At 38.8% G+C, this 17,859-nt stretch overlaps 1 long non-coding RNA gene across 1 annotated transcript in view; it reads right to left on the bottom strand.

Annotated features, from left to right (window-relative positions):
- The window catches only part of LOC118168510, an 87,922-nt gene that overhangs the window by 45,205 nt on the left and 24,858 nt on the right, over positions 1 to 17,859 (bottom strand). The gene's annotated exons all lie outside the window — the stretch shown is intronic.

Here is a 17,859-nt window from a genome sequence, read left to right as displayed (position 1 = left end):
TATTGTTCTGAATTTGTTGTAGAAATGTAGTCTAGCCAGTGAGAGGATTGTACAATATCCTGTGTGGAGAATACGTAAGAGAGAATATTTTCCATTTTTCAATATATCACCTTTCATTATGACAGAATCAGTATTAAGCATTTAAATCACTTTGTAAAAGTTAAACAATTTCCAAACCTGAACATACACTGATGAGGTCATTCTCAAGACACCTTTATCCTTTTTTTCCACTCTGCTTGTCTGCCTTTAGAGAAAGAAGCTTCCTACATTCTTCCATGTCTAAAACGCCTACCCTGAAATCTTCAAATAAAATGAACAGAAATGTGCAGAGACTGAGATCCATAGATCCTTTGTGCCTGCCAATGTATGCAACACATAGATGGAGTCAAACCACAGAGGTGAACATCTGCAGAAAACATGCATATGAGTGATATTACCTAATGGAAATGTCTGCATTATGCTTCTTCGTCATCCCCTAGCTGTAAATGGTGACCCTAGCTGTCATGTGAAAATCTCACAGACAAAGCTGGTCAGCTTTGCAAACCAGCTGCAGAAAGCCTATGGGTTTCCAGAGAAAAAGGGGCATTGTGCATCACTTCACTGAAGCTAGGGAGTGGGCCAGAAGCATGAGAAGGAAAGCTTTATTTGAGTCGTGATGGGTCTAGACACTTCACCATCTCTTAGTAGGAAGGAAGCAGAATGAGTGATTACAAGGTGGACATAAATGGCAAACCACTTCAGAAGCTTCAGATATTAAATTTAAGTCTTCATAAAGGTAGTTCAAGTTGGAATGAAAGTAACTTCTGGAGAAGAAGCCTGGTAAAAACAGAAAGAAATTCAAAGTACGTGTTGTCAGATGAATTTTCATTTCTCATTTGGGGATAAATCAGGGTAAGCCTGTATCTGTTCAGGTGCATATTCCACGAACCAGCAGGACTGAGATTACTATTGTGCCCTCACACTGCAGAGCAGACATCAAGTTTTGTGCTTCCCCTTGCCCGTATTAGAGAGGTCTCAGGCTGGGGTTTAACATTTGAGGTGCATAAATAAAAGTTATAATGAATACTTGCAGAATATGGAAGAAGACGAAGACCCATTTTTTTCAGCACTAGCTAGTAAAAAGTACTTAAGAACTTAGTGTCTAGAAAGGTCATACCAGAGCACCTGTTATAAGTTAAGTTGTGAAGCCTTTCTCTATTAAAAATCTGTTTTCAAACTGCTCCAGAATTTGCATTCTTTCTTAAAATGCCCCTACATTAGTGCTTTGATTTCAGCTAAGGCATAGTTTTGATTCAGCTCTACCACCCTCCTGCCAACTGTCTCCATTTGTTTGTCATTGATCTCAGTTTGAGTGGTTTTGGTGCTTACAAGCTAAATGCCATTCAGAAGGAACTAAATGAACAGCTCAGCTCCACACCATGGTGGTTTTACCCAGCTGGGCAGCTGAGCTCCACCACAACCGCTCTCTCACTCCGCCCTCCCCAGGCAAAGGGGGCGAAAATACAGTGGAAAGGGCTCAAGGGTTGAGATAAGGACAGGGAGATCACTCAACAATTACCATCACAGGCAAAACACACTCGACATAGGAGATTAGATAAATTTATTCCCTATTACTAACAAGCTAGAGACATGAGAAACAAAGAAGACAAACTAAAAACACCTTCCCATCATCCACCCTTTTCCACCTCCTCCCCCTGAGCGGCACAGGAGAACAGGGGTGCAGGGGGACAGCCTGCCCCACCAGGGGCCTCTCCACAGGCCGCAGGGGAACTGCTGCTGCGTGCCTGGAGCACCTCCTGCCCTCCTGCTGCACTGACCTTGGTGCCTGCAGAACTGTTTCTCACTGCTCACTCTCCCAGCTGCTGTTGTGCAGCATTTTGTTTGTTTGTTTCTCCATCTTTCTTAAATCTGCTCTCCCAGAGGCGCAAACACAGCTTATTGTCTTGGCTCTGGGCAGCAGCAGGTCACTTCAGAGCGAACTGAAACTGTCCCTTATCTAACATGAGACAGCTTCTGGACTCCTCACAGAGGCCACCCCTGCAGCCCCCCACTATCAAAACCTTGCCACATAAACTCACCACACACACATACTTTAGCATTTTACAGGGAGGTAGGGTTGTGAAACCACCCATGGGCCAAACTGCTGCATGATCCTCCAGTGACTAACACCCATATACCACTGAAGTGCTCTTAACACTTAAAAGATCCTGTCACAACCTGGAACAATTCACATTTTACAAAAGACAAGGCATGGTGTTTCTATCCAACACAAACTGCCAGCCCCCTACCTACTTTATTCCAGCTTTATTCAGTGTCAGCCACTCCTTCCTCCAAAAGCAATACATTTTACATCTTTGTCTAGCTTTACCCAGTCTACATTTTGCTGGCATACCCCTTTCTGAGTCTTCATGTTTATTTTACTTTACTTCTCCCTTGGTTTTTAAATTTCTTTAAATTCTTTCAGACACCTAGTCCTTTCTCTCAGCAGAAAATTCCAAGTGGTACAATTTGGAGGAAATATCATCCAAAGTGGTGCATGGAGGAAACATCCTTACTCATGAAACTTGCTTGAAGGTTTTCTTAGGGGTCAGGGCTATATAATGGCAGAATCAGAACACTGCAAACCTATTCATTGCTAGGTGAGATGACTGCTGATCCATACCCACTCACATTTGAAAAAAAAAAAAAGAAAAGAAAAGAAAAAAAAAAGTGGTCATTTTGCAGAAAGTCAAGCAACGCACTTCAAGGTGACAAAATGTGCCCATCTGTTGGGAACACTGTGCTGAAACCACATCTCCACTGGATTTTTGTTCTCTTCTTTCCTGGGTAATCACACAGAACCACTGTCGAGAGCGGGACATCTCATATTATTCCCTGCCCCCTACCCTCCATGCCTTATAGAAAACACATGCAAGGAAAAAGCCTAGGATGCTGCTGCTTCACTCCACCCAACCCCCTCTGCCATACCTCCACCAGCTCCCTGTTCCAAACTGGTTGGATAGAAAAGCAGTGCTGATTTGCTGTTCATTTAATCCAGGATGGGGAGGAGGAGAGAGGATGATTGGGGTTTCTGTTAGAATAATAGCACTGTGCTCAAAAATGCAATGAAGAGCTGTATATCAGCATGCAGACTGATGGCACAGGCTATCAGCATTCTAAAAGCAATTCTCCAAATGCCATGTAGCTACTACCTGTCAGAAACTACCCACCCACCCACCCACTCTCCATCTTCTTTGAATGCTAAGATCAGTCTCAACATCAAAATAAGCCACAAATGTGGTGTGCCATGATAAAACAACCCCTCACACATTGAATGCCCTGTCCTTACAGATAGCAGTGGTGAGAGCACTGGTAAGAGCACAGTTTAACCCTCAGTTATGGCTTGTTCTGACCCCCATAAGCAGCAGGATGTACTGGGTCTGGCTGGGATGTTAACTTTCCCTGCAGCAGCCCATACAGTGCTGCGCTCTGCACTTGTAGCTAGAACAGCAGTGGTATCACACCAGTGTTGTGTCTGCTGCTGAGAAGTGCTGGCACAGCATCAGGACTCTCTCTGACCCTCCTAGGGGGTGGGCAAAAAGTGAGAAAGAAACATCAGCAGGGCAGCTGACCTAAACCAACCAAAGGGATATTCCATACCATATGATGTCACACTCAGCAATAAAAGGTGGAAAAAGGAAGAAGAGGGGAGGGGTGGGCTCTCGTTGCGAAAACGTCTGTCCTCCTCCCTAACACTGGCTACGTGCGTTGAGGCCCTGCTTCAAGGACGTGGTCAAGCATCGCTCATTTGTGGGAAGTAGAGAGTAATTTCTTTCCTCTGCACTTCCACATAGTCTTTACTTGTTTTGTTTAGTTATTCCCTTTCCCCCTCCCTTTTCCCCTTTCCCTTTTTTCCCTTTAGTTGAATTGTTTAATTAATAATAATATTTCCTTAATTATATATATATATATATATATATATTTCCCCTCTTTAATTAAATCATCCTTATCTCAACCCGTGAGTTGTTCTTTCCTTTACTTCTTCCCCTCCTCATCTGAGGAGGGGGAGTGAGAGAGCGGTTGTGGTGTTCAACTGCCTAGCACGGTAAAACCACCACACAGGATTAGGCAAGACCTTTAAGGAGGTTTAAGGGAATGTGGACCTGCTGCTGTGCTTGAATGTCTGCTGTATGCATGTAGGGTGTTCACCACTTATCTGAGAGTAACCTGCAATCACTGGGAGTTTTGCCAAGCATATTCAGTTGCTTTCCTTTCCTTTTTATTTCTTCTAAAGGGCAAATACTTTTTTTTTTTTTTTTTTTTTTTTTGTAACTGCAGCCCTGATAGTTTTTCCAGTCAATGGAAAAGGGGATGATTTATTTATCTGAAAATAGATCAAGTTACATAAAGTCTTTGAGAATGACCTATCAGAACCCGCAATGTCTCTCCAAACTCCAGCCCCCACATTCCTAGGCATCTGCAATGGCAGAGCATGGTGCCATTTTCCTATTTAGAGGTCTATCAGACCGCAGTGCCAATGCTTCCTAGGTGGTTTGCACTGACTACCTGGAACACAGCTATGGCAATGTAAATGTGTGTCCATGAACGAGGCATAGCAGGACCTATGCAACACCACGTACCACAGCCATGGCTCTGACAGCCTCTTCCCATTAAAACCTGCATCATTCATGATGTTGCCACTTAACAGAGGTACCCTAATACAAGTGAGACATCATCCAGGTATATCCCAGTAACTATTGCCATCTCCAGGAATGAAATTAAGATTCAACATGAATACTTTAACTGTATCTCCTGGTTGTCAAGAGGTGGTGTGGAAAGTAACTTAACTTTTGTTTCCTGATTTTCATAGGTGTAGGTTTTGCTGAATCTGATATTTTAGAAGAAAGTGCATACCACTTGGCAACTATAACCTTATCCTGATGACTTGTTTCAGCAACATTTAGGCAGAGGCAGATATTGCAAAAGAGAAGCTCATAACTAGCAATAACTTCATTGAGCTTAGTGCACTTAGTCATTATCAGTATTATTAATGATTTGGGCTAATAAGAAATAAAAGAGTTTTATGGTATAGCCTAGGCTCTTAGCACAAAAATTTTTCTAAGAAACAGAGGCAGACCACAGGTATAGATAACTAAATGAAGCAGTGATAAGTGCTTCTAAAATTGTGAAAGGAAAAAGAATAGAGGAGATATTCAGTCCTAGTAAATACTCCAAATATACTCCAAATGATGCCACATTGACAATAGGATTTAAGGAATTATGACATACACATACAAAAAAAAAAAAAAAGCATTTACAGAAGTACAAATAACTTTGGCATATGGAGCTTGGTTAAGACTTTAAGAGGAAGTGAAAGCGAAACAGAAAGTAATGATGAAAAACCAAATACCAAAGACAGAGCTGCTCATATTTTTCCAAGGAGCACTGAATGTTTTGAAGTATATCCATTCAGCACACCTTGCAGGGTCCTCTCCAGGATGAGAGTTCAGAAAAGAAGAGGAATAAAATGCAATGAAATGAAGGCACTGTGGAGAGATTACCTTATAAATGAAGAAAGGGAAGAGAGATTTGTCATAACCAAAAGTCAGGTGCCTGCAAGCAGCAGGTTGGAACAATGATATGAATGAGGACTCTCTGATCATTTCTGAACAAGCAGAAAGGACTTTCAATTTAATAAAGACAGCAGCACCAAGAGAGCATGCCAAGACATTCTGCAGCCCTAGAAAGCATCTGGCAAGCAATTCCATTGCATTTGAGACAGAAACCAAAGACATTACAATACTAATAACAATTGTAGCATACATTAGGAGACAAGGGGCTAACAGAGGCTCACATCACATGGAGAAATTTTGACAATGACTGAATTTCAGTAATCAAACCACTCTGTATAAAAATAAAGAACCTAGGCAGTTTAATATCCCAGGCAGAGGATTGGGGTCAAACCCAGCATCACCAGTTTTTAAGGAAGAAATACAGCATCTGTAAGTGGCATGTGAAAAAAAACAGGGCATTGAAAACAGAAAGCACGGTCACCTGAGGTCCATAATAGGAAAGATGTTTTACTATACTGCCTCCTCTCTTTCATTCCCCACCTTGTAATCCATCCTTCAAGCTTCATCTAACCCTGACTTCAGTAACACAGAGTCTACTTTAAAGGGAGGAATACTAGCAAGAAAGTCCAGAGGACTTGAACTACTCAGCATGCAAGATTTGCTTCTTAAGAAACAGCTCCCACCTGTGAGCTCTAATGAATGATTACAGCATTTCAGAACAAGTTAGGAGAGACAAAGTATATTTTTAGTGTTGATTTACAACGAGTATAAGATACATGCCATTGATAAGCAAGACAGGAAGTCTGTACAAAAGCTGCAGTACTGCTGATGTATTCTTCACCTAGCCACACTTCCCTTGTTCTTTTTTTTCCCCCACTGTCACTGATTCAATTGTGTTATCTATTCAGTGCAAGCAGTTCATATTAGAAGTATATATTTTCATCCACTGCATGTTCTATTTGTACGTGTACAGGTTGTGATCAAAAGCAGCAGGGCTGAAGACAGCATTCAAAATCCTTAGAAAAGTAAGTTTTACTTCCTCCTTCCCGTGTTCAAGGCCATTCTTATGATGGAAAAAAGGAAATTTCAGCAACAAGCATATGGGTGGCTCATATGGTATTTCAGCCTGTAATGCTAAATAGGTTGGACAATTCTTCCAGAACCCATTCCCAACTTTTTGCCATGTGTGCTAGTTAAATTGACAGATCTTTTCTTCATGTAACCTGGGGTTCCTGTTTTTGTGCTTCAAAACCCTGGAAAATTTGATTGCCCTTTTCTTTCCAGGATCTATGTATATTCCTCAAACCACCACAGAACTGAAGGCTAATGAAAGGAAGAACTCAAGAAAAATATGTATTTAAGCTGGAGAAAACTACTGAAGGTTTAGTCAACAATACGACTCTCCACATCAAGAATTTTCTACACATGACCAGAAATACCTCAGGAAGCGATGACTTTGCACAAGAAGTTTCCTTGCATTTATCTGTTCATTATGAACTGGAAGTATGAATCATCTTTAAGGTCTGACTTTGACTTTTCATTTACAAATGGAATAAGAATTCTTCAAAATTTTCTAGTGAATTTCCACTTTCATTTTTATATACTTCTAACAGCTATTTGGTATTATTTATTATCAGTCTCCCTTGACAACTCTTAGCAGTGTTTAAGGCTTATTAAATTAACTTTGCTTATTATGCTAAACAAGAAAGTTAAAAAATACTGTCATATAAATCAGGGCTAAGGGAATAGTCACCTTGCACTGAACAGAGCCTTCATTAGGAATTACCAGTCATTCCTTTTTAATCTTCCATGACAGAAAAAAAAAGAAATTGCCCTATGAAGCATTGAACAGAGTTTGAGAAACTTCTCACGTACCTCTTTTGGTGATAAAATGATGCATTCACTCTTCTCTTTTTCTGAAACAGACAACCTCCTCCCTCGTCATGTATTTAAGCATCAGTAACCCAAAGGCTCCTCTCCCTGGAACACCTCAGTCATGCCAGCCTTGACCCAACAGCAGATTATATCACTCTCTTTGAAGACACTCCTCCACTCCCCATGCCCCCAACCACATATTTAATACATCTTCAGTTACAGATTTAAGTAGCTGAAGGCTTCAGAAGCTGTTAGCACCTGTTTGCAGATCCTGATTTGGCAGTACATCCAAACAAATCCAAACCGTTTTTTAAGCCTTCCTTGACTGATACAGAGCCAATGAAATATGCCTGATTAGTAGCCCCTCTTACTACAAAGAAATAACAGGCTAGGGATGGCTCTGCAACAATTCACTGCAATCAGTATTTTGCTTATAAAGCGTATCCTATAAAGAATGAAGCAGAGATTGGCCTTTTTGATTGGCACCAAGTTCTCCTCTGGTCTTTCTGGTAAATGACATTTTTAATGTTTTTGTGATGCTAACATCAGACTACTCATTCTGGTTCTGACAAAAGCCTCCTCTTTCACATTGGTCACTGGAAGTTATGCTACCTTTCACGTAGCAACATTTGGTCGCATAACCAGATTTATATAAACAACCTAAAATTCCATTTCCAAAATAGTGGGCTCATTGAGCATGATATATGCCACATATGAATATGGCCAAAAGCAAGAAAGCTCAGAAAGTGATGAATCTTAGAGGGGAAAAAAATAATAATAATAAAAAAAAATCTGATAAACTTGACTGTTTTATCAACACCGAAAATTGGAAAGAAACTGTCCACATTAAATTTAATAAGACCACACTGCAGTCCTTAAAATCTGTCTCACTCAGATCATTTTACAGACTACTTTGTCTTTTTTACCCTGATGGCATTTTGCAAAACATGGCTGAAGACATGAGTGAAAAGGAATTTTGTTACCTTACTTCTAATAGAACGTATCACCTGAACATATCACTGACCAGTTTTGTTTAGCATTTGAAAGGCAGATTGCATATAGAAGAGCTCATCTAACCCAATGTGCTACTAAGGATGGTGGGAAAAATGCTCCTTACTACCAGGATTCTAACATTAAGACATGTCAACAAACTTAAGTGCAGCAACATAGATTAGTGTATGACAACGTTAAATCTGCTTATTTAGGGTCTGTTAAGCCATCAGTCTATTTCACACAATGTAAATTAATTCTCGTTAAAGATAAGCCAATGTAAAAGTGATAAGGCAAACTCCATGTTCTTGAACCTCTGGCAAAGGTACCATCAAATGAGAAATGCTGGTGAGGGTCTGGCTCTGTAGGTCTCATTACTTAACATTAAATAAAATGTTTGGTCCTAGGACAGCTGGAGTCTACATTTTTGCATTAAAAGAGTAGTTTGATGAATTCTTCCTCCTCTTTCCATATGTTAGCGTTTTTGAACCTGAATAAGCCTGAACCTGGCTAGTAGAGTTGCAATTTAGAGAAAACTAACACAGTAGAAGGAAGAGAATAATATATTTTTCTTGGGCAAGTCTCTCTTCCTGTTGTAATTCAGGTTTGCTTTTGTTTTCACACTTTTCAAGAATAGCCTTGAAAGATTTCTCAAGTGTCTCTGAGGCAAAATGACATATTTGTCTGAAAATCCTTAAACTCAAATTTGAAGAGCTGACTGCTCCTTTGGGACGACCAGAATCATTCTGCATTTCACTGCATGAGCTGATTATTGTTACAAATGCCAGTACACACTGAAAGAAGACAGGAGAGGGAATGCCTGAATATAACACAATGGGAAGCAGCAGGATGCACAAAGGTGATTCAGGACTTGGTGTGAGTCAGCAATTGAAAAATAGAGACAACATGCTATTTGAAAATACATCCTGAAAAAGATATGTCAGAACTTGGATTTCAGTTTTCTTATCTTGTCACGGCTCCTTCTCACTACTTGAGCTACTATGACTTCAGTATGAAGTGAGAGTAGTCAAAACAAAGTTGAAAAATAGTAGGTGTTTCCTCAAAGCAAAAGAAAAAAAGAAAAAAAGAAAAGAAAAAAAAAAGGAAAAAAAAAAAAAGAATACTCTTACTTAGTTCTGTATAAGCATCCCTCAAACTAATTACAGGACTTTGTCCACATAAAGCCTATTTTGTAAGTGGATTGTCTCTCTTCTCTCACAAAAGAGAGTTGAATCTAGGTGCTGTATAGTGAAAAGTCATCTTAAACAACTGACATGTCTTCAGAGCCAGTGACACTATGGAGCCTTTCAGAATGGCACTGTGCAACTAAATCCCACAAAAAATTCAGAATTGATCATTGTGACATCCAGTTTGTCTGTGGATCTCCTCCATAGATCTTCACATCTTATTAAGCATTGCCAGTTTGTCCATGGGTACATGATTTGATTAACTGCCTCAAAGACTCTGCCGACTTATCAGTACAATTAGTAGCACTTTTCAATTTTTAACTGAAATTGAAATAAATGTTCTATTTTAGAGTAGAAAGTTTCAAGTAGAAAGTAGAAAATTTCATTACTCAATTTTTTTTTGTTTCTTGACTGTGAAATTTCAAACACTGAAACAGGTTGATAAATTGGCATTTGGCAGAGGAAATGCATTCAGTTGTGTAGAACTAAGGTCAATTTAACACAGGCATACCTCAAGATAGCTATCATATTTCCCCTTCCTAATCTGTCACATAACAAACACTTATTCAGGAAAAAAAATAATAAAAAAATAAAATCCTTGGCCTATGGCCCTCATCACTGAGTGAGAAGTAACAGCGTTATGTTATTGCCTGGTGAGCTGATCAAAATTAGAGTAAGTGTTGTCACCGCACCCGAAATCTGAAAAAATAGAGTGAAGGCAGCAAGTGCCCTTTCAGCCAAGGACAGCACAATTGAGACATTGTGATATATATGGATAAAATAATGGATAACTGTACAAGAATATGTTTTTCCCTTGGTTTTACTCAGTCAGTTCTTGTTTATTTTCTATTTGTTGTTGACTGGAACAATAAAGAAGATGGAACATATAATACAAGCCTGAGGGGTATAGTAATAAACCCACAGTTATTAATGGTCTGTCCTGGTTCTAGCAATGAGACCCTGTCAGCTGTCAGGTTTCAGGCACATCAGACACCTATTGTGAAATGTAGTGAGAATATCTGAGGCCTGTTATGATTCTCAGTGTTGCATATGCCTGGCCTTGGGAAGTTTGACTGGCCCTTTGGAATCAAGGATCATGCATTAATATGACAGAATTTTTATAGAGAGGGAAAGATCAACTTAACATGGTATTTGTGTCCTTCCTTGTTTGCAGACTCCAGCTTTACAGTAATCATGCATTTGCACATTCTTCCAGTGGGGCACTGGGGCTACCTCCAGGATCAAAATTTAAGGTATCTATGATCCATTTAGTCCAAATTGTAGGGACGTTACGTAGCCTTCTGGCTAGAACGCAGTGTTGTTAATGCAACAGTGAGCCACTATTGACAACAAAAAAGGACATACCTCAAAATTATCATCCAGTCTAGAGAAGCACTTTAAGGACTTGCTGCAAAACTGCTTGTTCCTCTGCTGGAACAAGCTATTAGTTGGGCAGAATTCCCTGCACAGTCACATATCTACTTTAGTTCATAGTGGAGGCCACTCTCAATGCTTATTGCATACACCCCATGCTTGTTAGGGTTACCAGGAAAACAAGTATAGTTTACTCAAAACCCTTCTTTCCATTGTGAAGCAGTCCATTACGAAAGACCTAACTGCAAGATTTGTCAAAATCTCAACTCAATATGTGTATTTTTAGATAATCCATTGGAACAGATAATGTTTTTCTCCTCATTGTGCTTTCAGCTGAAATGTTGTAACAGTAAGTTGATAACTGAAGTCTTAAAAGTGGCAGTAAAAAAAATCTAAATGCAATTTCATCCTGGGTAGAGTACCTAGTGTAATGTAATTGTGGTCAGTGTCTCCAGTTTATCATAATCCCAAGCTTAATACTGACAGCAAACTGTAATAGAAGTATAGGCAACCCTTCAGAAAAGTAGAACTTCTGATTCAGCTGATCAAATGAAGTAGTCTGGCAAAAATAAAAAGACTATTTGTATTGGCAAAGAAAAAATAGACTATTAAAACCTGAAAATAATAATCTAAGCAACTGTAAGTAGCCTAAGGAAAGAGATTTCAGATGTTTATGATTTGTAACTTCATGACTAACTTAGGCTATAGCAAATCACTTCTGTTCATGTGGGAATTAGCAGAGTATGCAATAGGATTATTAATGCACTTGTTTACAATATATATGTGAATGATGAGTTATGCATGCTAGTTTGTATGAAAAAATAACATATCTGTGTTTAAATAAATGGTGTAAGTTACAAGGTGCCTTAGCAAATTTATTTACCAAGGTGCCTTTAAATATAAATGGATTAACTAACACACTTCAAAGATTAACAGAATTAGAATAAAGATGTATGTTGAGGATCTTTTCAAAAAGCATTGGGAAATGGGAGTTCCAGATGTTACAGTTACTGTTCCCACTGGATACATGAAAGACTAGATTCCTTGGTAGTAAAACCAAAGCTGTCTTGCGCATATACAGCACATAATAAAATTTGTGTTCTCCTACTCGTGAATGGGTAGAATATTATTTAGTGTCAAAATGTCAAGACAAAGTCTTTTCATCCAGAATTTCAATGGGCATTTTGCCCAGTGCGGTGGAATAGGATTTCTCCTTTCTAATTCTTCTGCAGTCACAATGGCCAAAAGCATTTATCTCAGAGAAGCAGAGTAAGAGTGGAACAGCCTTTTCTGAAATTAAAGAAGAGGAATATATTGAATTTTGTGTGGAAAATGACAACACAAAATAGAAATCCATATACCAGTAGAAAATCAAATATGTCTCAGTGAATTGTCAAAAGAAAAAGACCAGCCTAAAGCAGGAAGTGTTTGTCTCAGCCTGGGAATGTACTTGAAATAGGAAAAAATTAGGATGAGGACAAAGTGAGCTGGATAAGAATGTGCAAGTAAAGTTAAGAATGTGCAAGTAAAACAGAAAGATGGAAGTTTGAAAGAAGAGCCTGAATATCTCCCGCGACAATGGCCCAGAGCAGAAGAATCATAATCACCTAATTTTAGAACACACTTGTAAAAAAATTCTGTCACCAGTATTTGGACTAGGTCACACAAGCCTGATCCCTTCCTCTCCACAGGAAAAGCATGTTAAATGAAACTGATGTCTTCTTGTTCTACACACAATACAGCTGCAAAATTTATCCTTCCCTTGCAATTGCAGCAACTATGGACCTGCATCTACTAGGAATATCATACTTATGGTGAACTCAGCTTCACTTCGCTACTCATTTTCTTACTTCATTCACAAAGAAATAGCTTGAAATGAAAGAGAATAAGAATACATTATTTCTAACACGTGAGATCCCTTACAGCTAGTGCATTAAATGTTTGTCTTGGGGATGGGGAAGATAAGTTCAAGTCTCATCAGGTGGAAGAGAGGCAAAGATAAATTCCTCTGTGCTAGGCAGAGATAAATTCCTCTGTGCTGGACAAGTACCTTTGCCACAAAGCTGCTGGATAAACATTCTCCTCAAGTGCTCTGTGCGGAGTCCTGTACTTGAGCTTAGATAGGCTCCACATAAGCAGTGCAATGAGACAAGAGAAGGACTCCTATCTGAAGAACCCAAAGAAAGAACAGGTATAAAGAAAACTGTATGGTCTTGCTGTGACTGGGAAACTTCATGATATGACTAATTCTATTAAAACACAAAGGAGTTAGACATACTCAAGGTTAGGCAGAAGGTCACTGATATTCCTGATGACTTAAATTTTGCATTGTTAACCAACAATGCCAGGCAACTCCTTCCTGAATCAACTCCTTGGTGATCATGCATCAGAGATTATAGAGGACAAGTCCCACAGACTGAAATGGCAGTTAGGAGGCTAATTCTCATGACCATTTCTGAAAACCAGTCCACCTGTTTTGTAAACTCTGGCCTTAATTTTTCTGCTGGAGTTTTATTACTAGCTAATGATGGATCAGTTTCTTTATCCATCAAATCAGGAGTACCAATATATTGGCATTGTCTCCACGTCTGCTTCCACATACCTACACAAAAGCAGCGATCTTAATTAGTTAAATTAAAACAGCAAGACATACACGATCATTCCTCTTTAGACCAAACCAGCTCCTAAAATGACAACTGATGCAAAAATAATTAAACCTAGACAGATGTGGGGGAGGAAAAGGAGAAATAATGCATTTAGAATTTGAAGAGAATAATTAGTTTTGGCAGGTTATTTATTTATGTAAATTGAAAAATTAGCTGTACTAGGCACAGGCAGCATACACAGTGTCTGTTTTGCTGCCTACTCACAAAAAAGAAAGAGAAAAGTTATGGCAAAATAGCCCACTGTGTTTCAAAGTTTGCTATACTTCCTCAGACAATATGTAAGAGTGTGTTCCATAATGAAACATCCCAAGCTAACTACAGACAGAAGATGGTATGCCAAGAGGCAAACCTACTAATCTTAAAGTTTGGTATTTTTTTTGATGTGGTTTGTTTTTTGACTACAGACACTTCCCTGGATTTCATTCATTGTAGCAATTTTTTCAGTTCCTGAATCACTGATGCAGTAGACATCTTCTCAAAATTTCCTACAGTTTGGAAAATAAATCGAAGTGTGACTCAGTAATATAGCTCAGCAACTGGATTACTACTGCTATCTGGAGCAAAATAGATGGTTGTAAAGTTTTGTTTTTGTTTGTTTGTTTGTTTGTTTTAAGTTTTAATGATACTATCATCTTATTCTTACATCTCCCAACCCTTTTGATTGATCTGTCCTCTGGAGACATCATTGATGCCAATATTAGAAAATTATTCAACTTTTTGAAATCAGGTGCTACTCTTCATATGCTTACAGAGGCACAGTATCATTTTGTAACCAAAGCTTGAAAGACTGTCATTAAATCAATAAAATAATTTTGTGGTTTGTAACACACCATTCACTGGCTTCCTTCAGTCATTTTTCACAGCTTCCACAAATATTCTTCAAGCCACCAACTTATTAACAAAGTAGGGTTGGCCTTTTTTTTTTTTTTTAATATATATCTGTATATATATTAAATATATATCATAATATATATCATCATCTTCCCATATTCATTCTTATTCTAGTAGCTGCATCTTAAAAGTTTTACCTGAGTTTTTCATCTGCTTATGAAAAGGAGAAAGAAGAAATAACAAAAGAAATCAAAACATAACTGAAAACTACAGCCCTAGTCCTGGCAGAATGACTAGCAGAATGAATATCCACTGAAGCCAGCAGAAACTCTGCTATTGACTTCAACAGAAATGAAATTTCTCTTACAAACTGTAATTTGTCATGCTTCTACCACAAGTCTCAAAAGGATTTTAAGAATTCAAGAAGGAATATTGATCTGTTGGACTTTTAAGCTTTATATAAAAATAATTTCTACATAACCTATATATGAATGTGGAGGTGAAATTAGTTGTAAGAATGATCAGAGTTGTTCCAGAGCTACACTGTTGTAGAATATCATAAGGACATATCTATATCAGAAATTGGACACAAAGCAATGACAATTCTTTTATGTAATTACACTGATACCTTCCAATTATTTCTGTGATGATTCAATTTTTATAGGAAGCCTCAAATATTTGGAGGGTTTGGGGAACACAGGCATTCAGCTTATTGTAAGAGGTTTGCTGTGAGCCATGTAGATACCAACATACACAAATCGTGTCTGATTTGTATATGAAGACCTACGCACACCACCACTGTCAGAAGGTGTCATGACCCTTGTACAGAGTTTAAGGTCTCATCTCCTGCGATTGAGGCAGGGTCAAATACCAAGAATGATCCTGCCCATTTTCAACATATAGCATCTTTGTCCTCAGAGGTTTCCAAGTCTGTGTTGCAGAAACCACGACCTTCTAATGATAACAACATTGACGGGCAAAGCCAGACAAAAAAAAAATCTGTAAAACAACTCCCTCTGTGGTTCATACAGCATTGCACAGCAATGTATAACATTAATGGGAAGGCCTAAGAACCCTTGACCAGGCACCAAATGGGAATGTAGATCCTCTTAACAGCCCTACAGTTTGAGGACCTGTGGAAAGGAGAAGCTTACAGTATTTCAACTGGGTTACAGAGACAAAGCAAAAGAAAAGAGTTGTGTGGAGGAGTCAGAGTCCCAGCTATGACTTTGCCGTCAGTAGTTTCCCACTCTGAAATGGCTCATAATCAACAGTGGCATGGATAAGTAAGACCCCATAGGGTAACAGCCACTCTTAAATACTGGTTTTCAAGGCATTTTGTTAAGGTGTAAAAAGCAGATCATCAGCTCCTGTCAAGAGAGCCTTGAAAGTTTCCTCTCCATATATAGGTGTTCAATGTCCATTTCTGGTCACCCTGAAATGACGGAATAACATATCTCTATCAATTTTCTCCTAAACTTACTGGAAGGATAATATTAAGGAGCCCCAAAAGCAATTCTGGTAATTCTTTTTATCACAAATAGAGGTTCAGGATGGTCATCAGTTTACACAAAGCATCCTGCCACTATTGCAGCTTTATATCTAAGCCCATCCATTAGCACTATGCAATGTTTGCAGGACATGGGAAGCAGCTACCAACCCTGCAGACCCTAAAATCAGGAAAGGTTTCTTCCAAATACAAACTCAAATAACTGTTGATGCCATGGCTATGGACATATTTACATGATTAGCCTGAGGCAGTAAAAGAATAGCCTGGTGCTTAAAGTATTCAATAAGAGTTAAAACAGAGGCTTATGTGATAATTTCTATTAAATAAATTTAAATCAATCCATACAATAAAGGTGTGCAACCACTTCAGATTTAATATTGAATCTAAAGTAAATACCCCACCCCAAAAAACTGCCGTAATACAAGGGATCTCAGCAGTAACTGCTTTGAACCACTTACCAAAGGGAGTGCTATAATAGCCACAGAGCAATCAACATGAGAAAGTCCCTGAGATTAGACACCCCAATCATACCTTTAAAGTAAGTTTGATTCTTACTCTTTGGTTTGTGTTTACCACACTCCCTCCCAAATTGCCCTTGTGTTCTGTTGGATCGTTCAGGATATCTGATTATTTCACAGAGTACATCCTAGCCTTCTCAGGAAACAAATAAATAATGTATGGCATTCTGCAAAGGTGATGTATTTTTCATTTGAGAAGCATTAATGGGTTAACAGCAAAACCAGTGATATTTTTGATACCTAGCATTAAAACAGAGAAAACCTAAAAACCATGCAGCTTACTTGACAAGGTACGTAAACAATTAACCTTAATCAGCCTCGAATTTATTAATCCAGCTCCATAGATATAACCAATGGATGAGAAGTACAGGCATTCAAGTACTATCCTAGAGCTGTCTAGAGCAAGCAAGAACTAAATCACTCTGCTGCCTGGGCATTTGATTCAAATCTGAAGAGAAATACATCTTGAATAGGTACGAAGATTCATTTTCCCCAAAACTGGGAAGCTCTGTGTATTTAGATGTTTTAGGGAGTCCATATCACTCTTCTCACCTTTTAGAGAAACACACTACTATTAAATGTTAGGTTAGCTTCAGGGTCCAGGGAGATTCACTCTTTTATATTTCAGCTATACCTGCGAGGCTGAAGATACCAACAGCTAAAAGAGGTTGTAATCCAGAGGCTGTGCACTTACTTTCGTGGTAAGAGTCTTCAGTTCAGTTTACATATCTGGAATGGGAGGTCAGTTTGTTTCAAATCATTCAGGGACACCTAACGTAAAACGGCAGCAATCTTTAACAAGATGAAAGAAACCAACATTTCCATGTTTAACAAATCACTAAGTTCCAACATCAGTTTGAGTAACATTCATCTAATACTTCCAGATTTACAAAGACCATAAGAAAATTATTTGAGTAGTATCTTCAGACAGATCCAAGGACTTCAGTTCTGCTTCGTTCTGCTTTTGGCACCACATTCTTGTAGGGGACACAGCCTGTCACCACAGCATCTCCATTTCCTGATTTACAGACCTACCAAACATGCACGCTGCAAGTCATACTTAACACCTGCAGTCCCCAAGGAAATCAGCAGTCCAAAGGCCAAGTCTGAGGTACATGGTAACAAAAAAGTATAGTTATTTCTGTTATTCACATTCATTTTCTTTGACCCATAAAGCCTCTGAACCTCTGAAGCACCCATGAGTTGCATTTTAAGTCATTGTAGTCCACTTTTCTGCTCAGAAGCACAAAATAGCAAGCAGCAGCAGGACTATAAATTGCTTTATGGATGCTATAAATACAAATAACCCTCACCCATAAACTTGCATTGGCATTAGAAAGATCTAGTCATTTATTT

This window comes from Oxyura jamaicensis, chromosome 5 (genome assembly GCF_011077185.1).
Source record: "Oxyura jamaicensis isolate SHBP4307 breed ruddy duck chromosome 5, BPBGC_Ojam_1.0, whole genome shotgun sequence".
NCBI classification, from domain to species: Eukaryota; Metazoa; Chordata; class Aves; order Anseriformes; family Anatidae; genus Oxyura; species Oxyura jamaicensis.
Note: the sequence above shows the minus strand (reverse complement) of the source record. Positions and strands in the feature narration are given on the sequence as shown.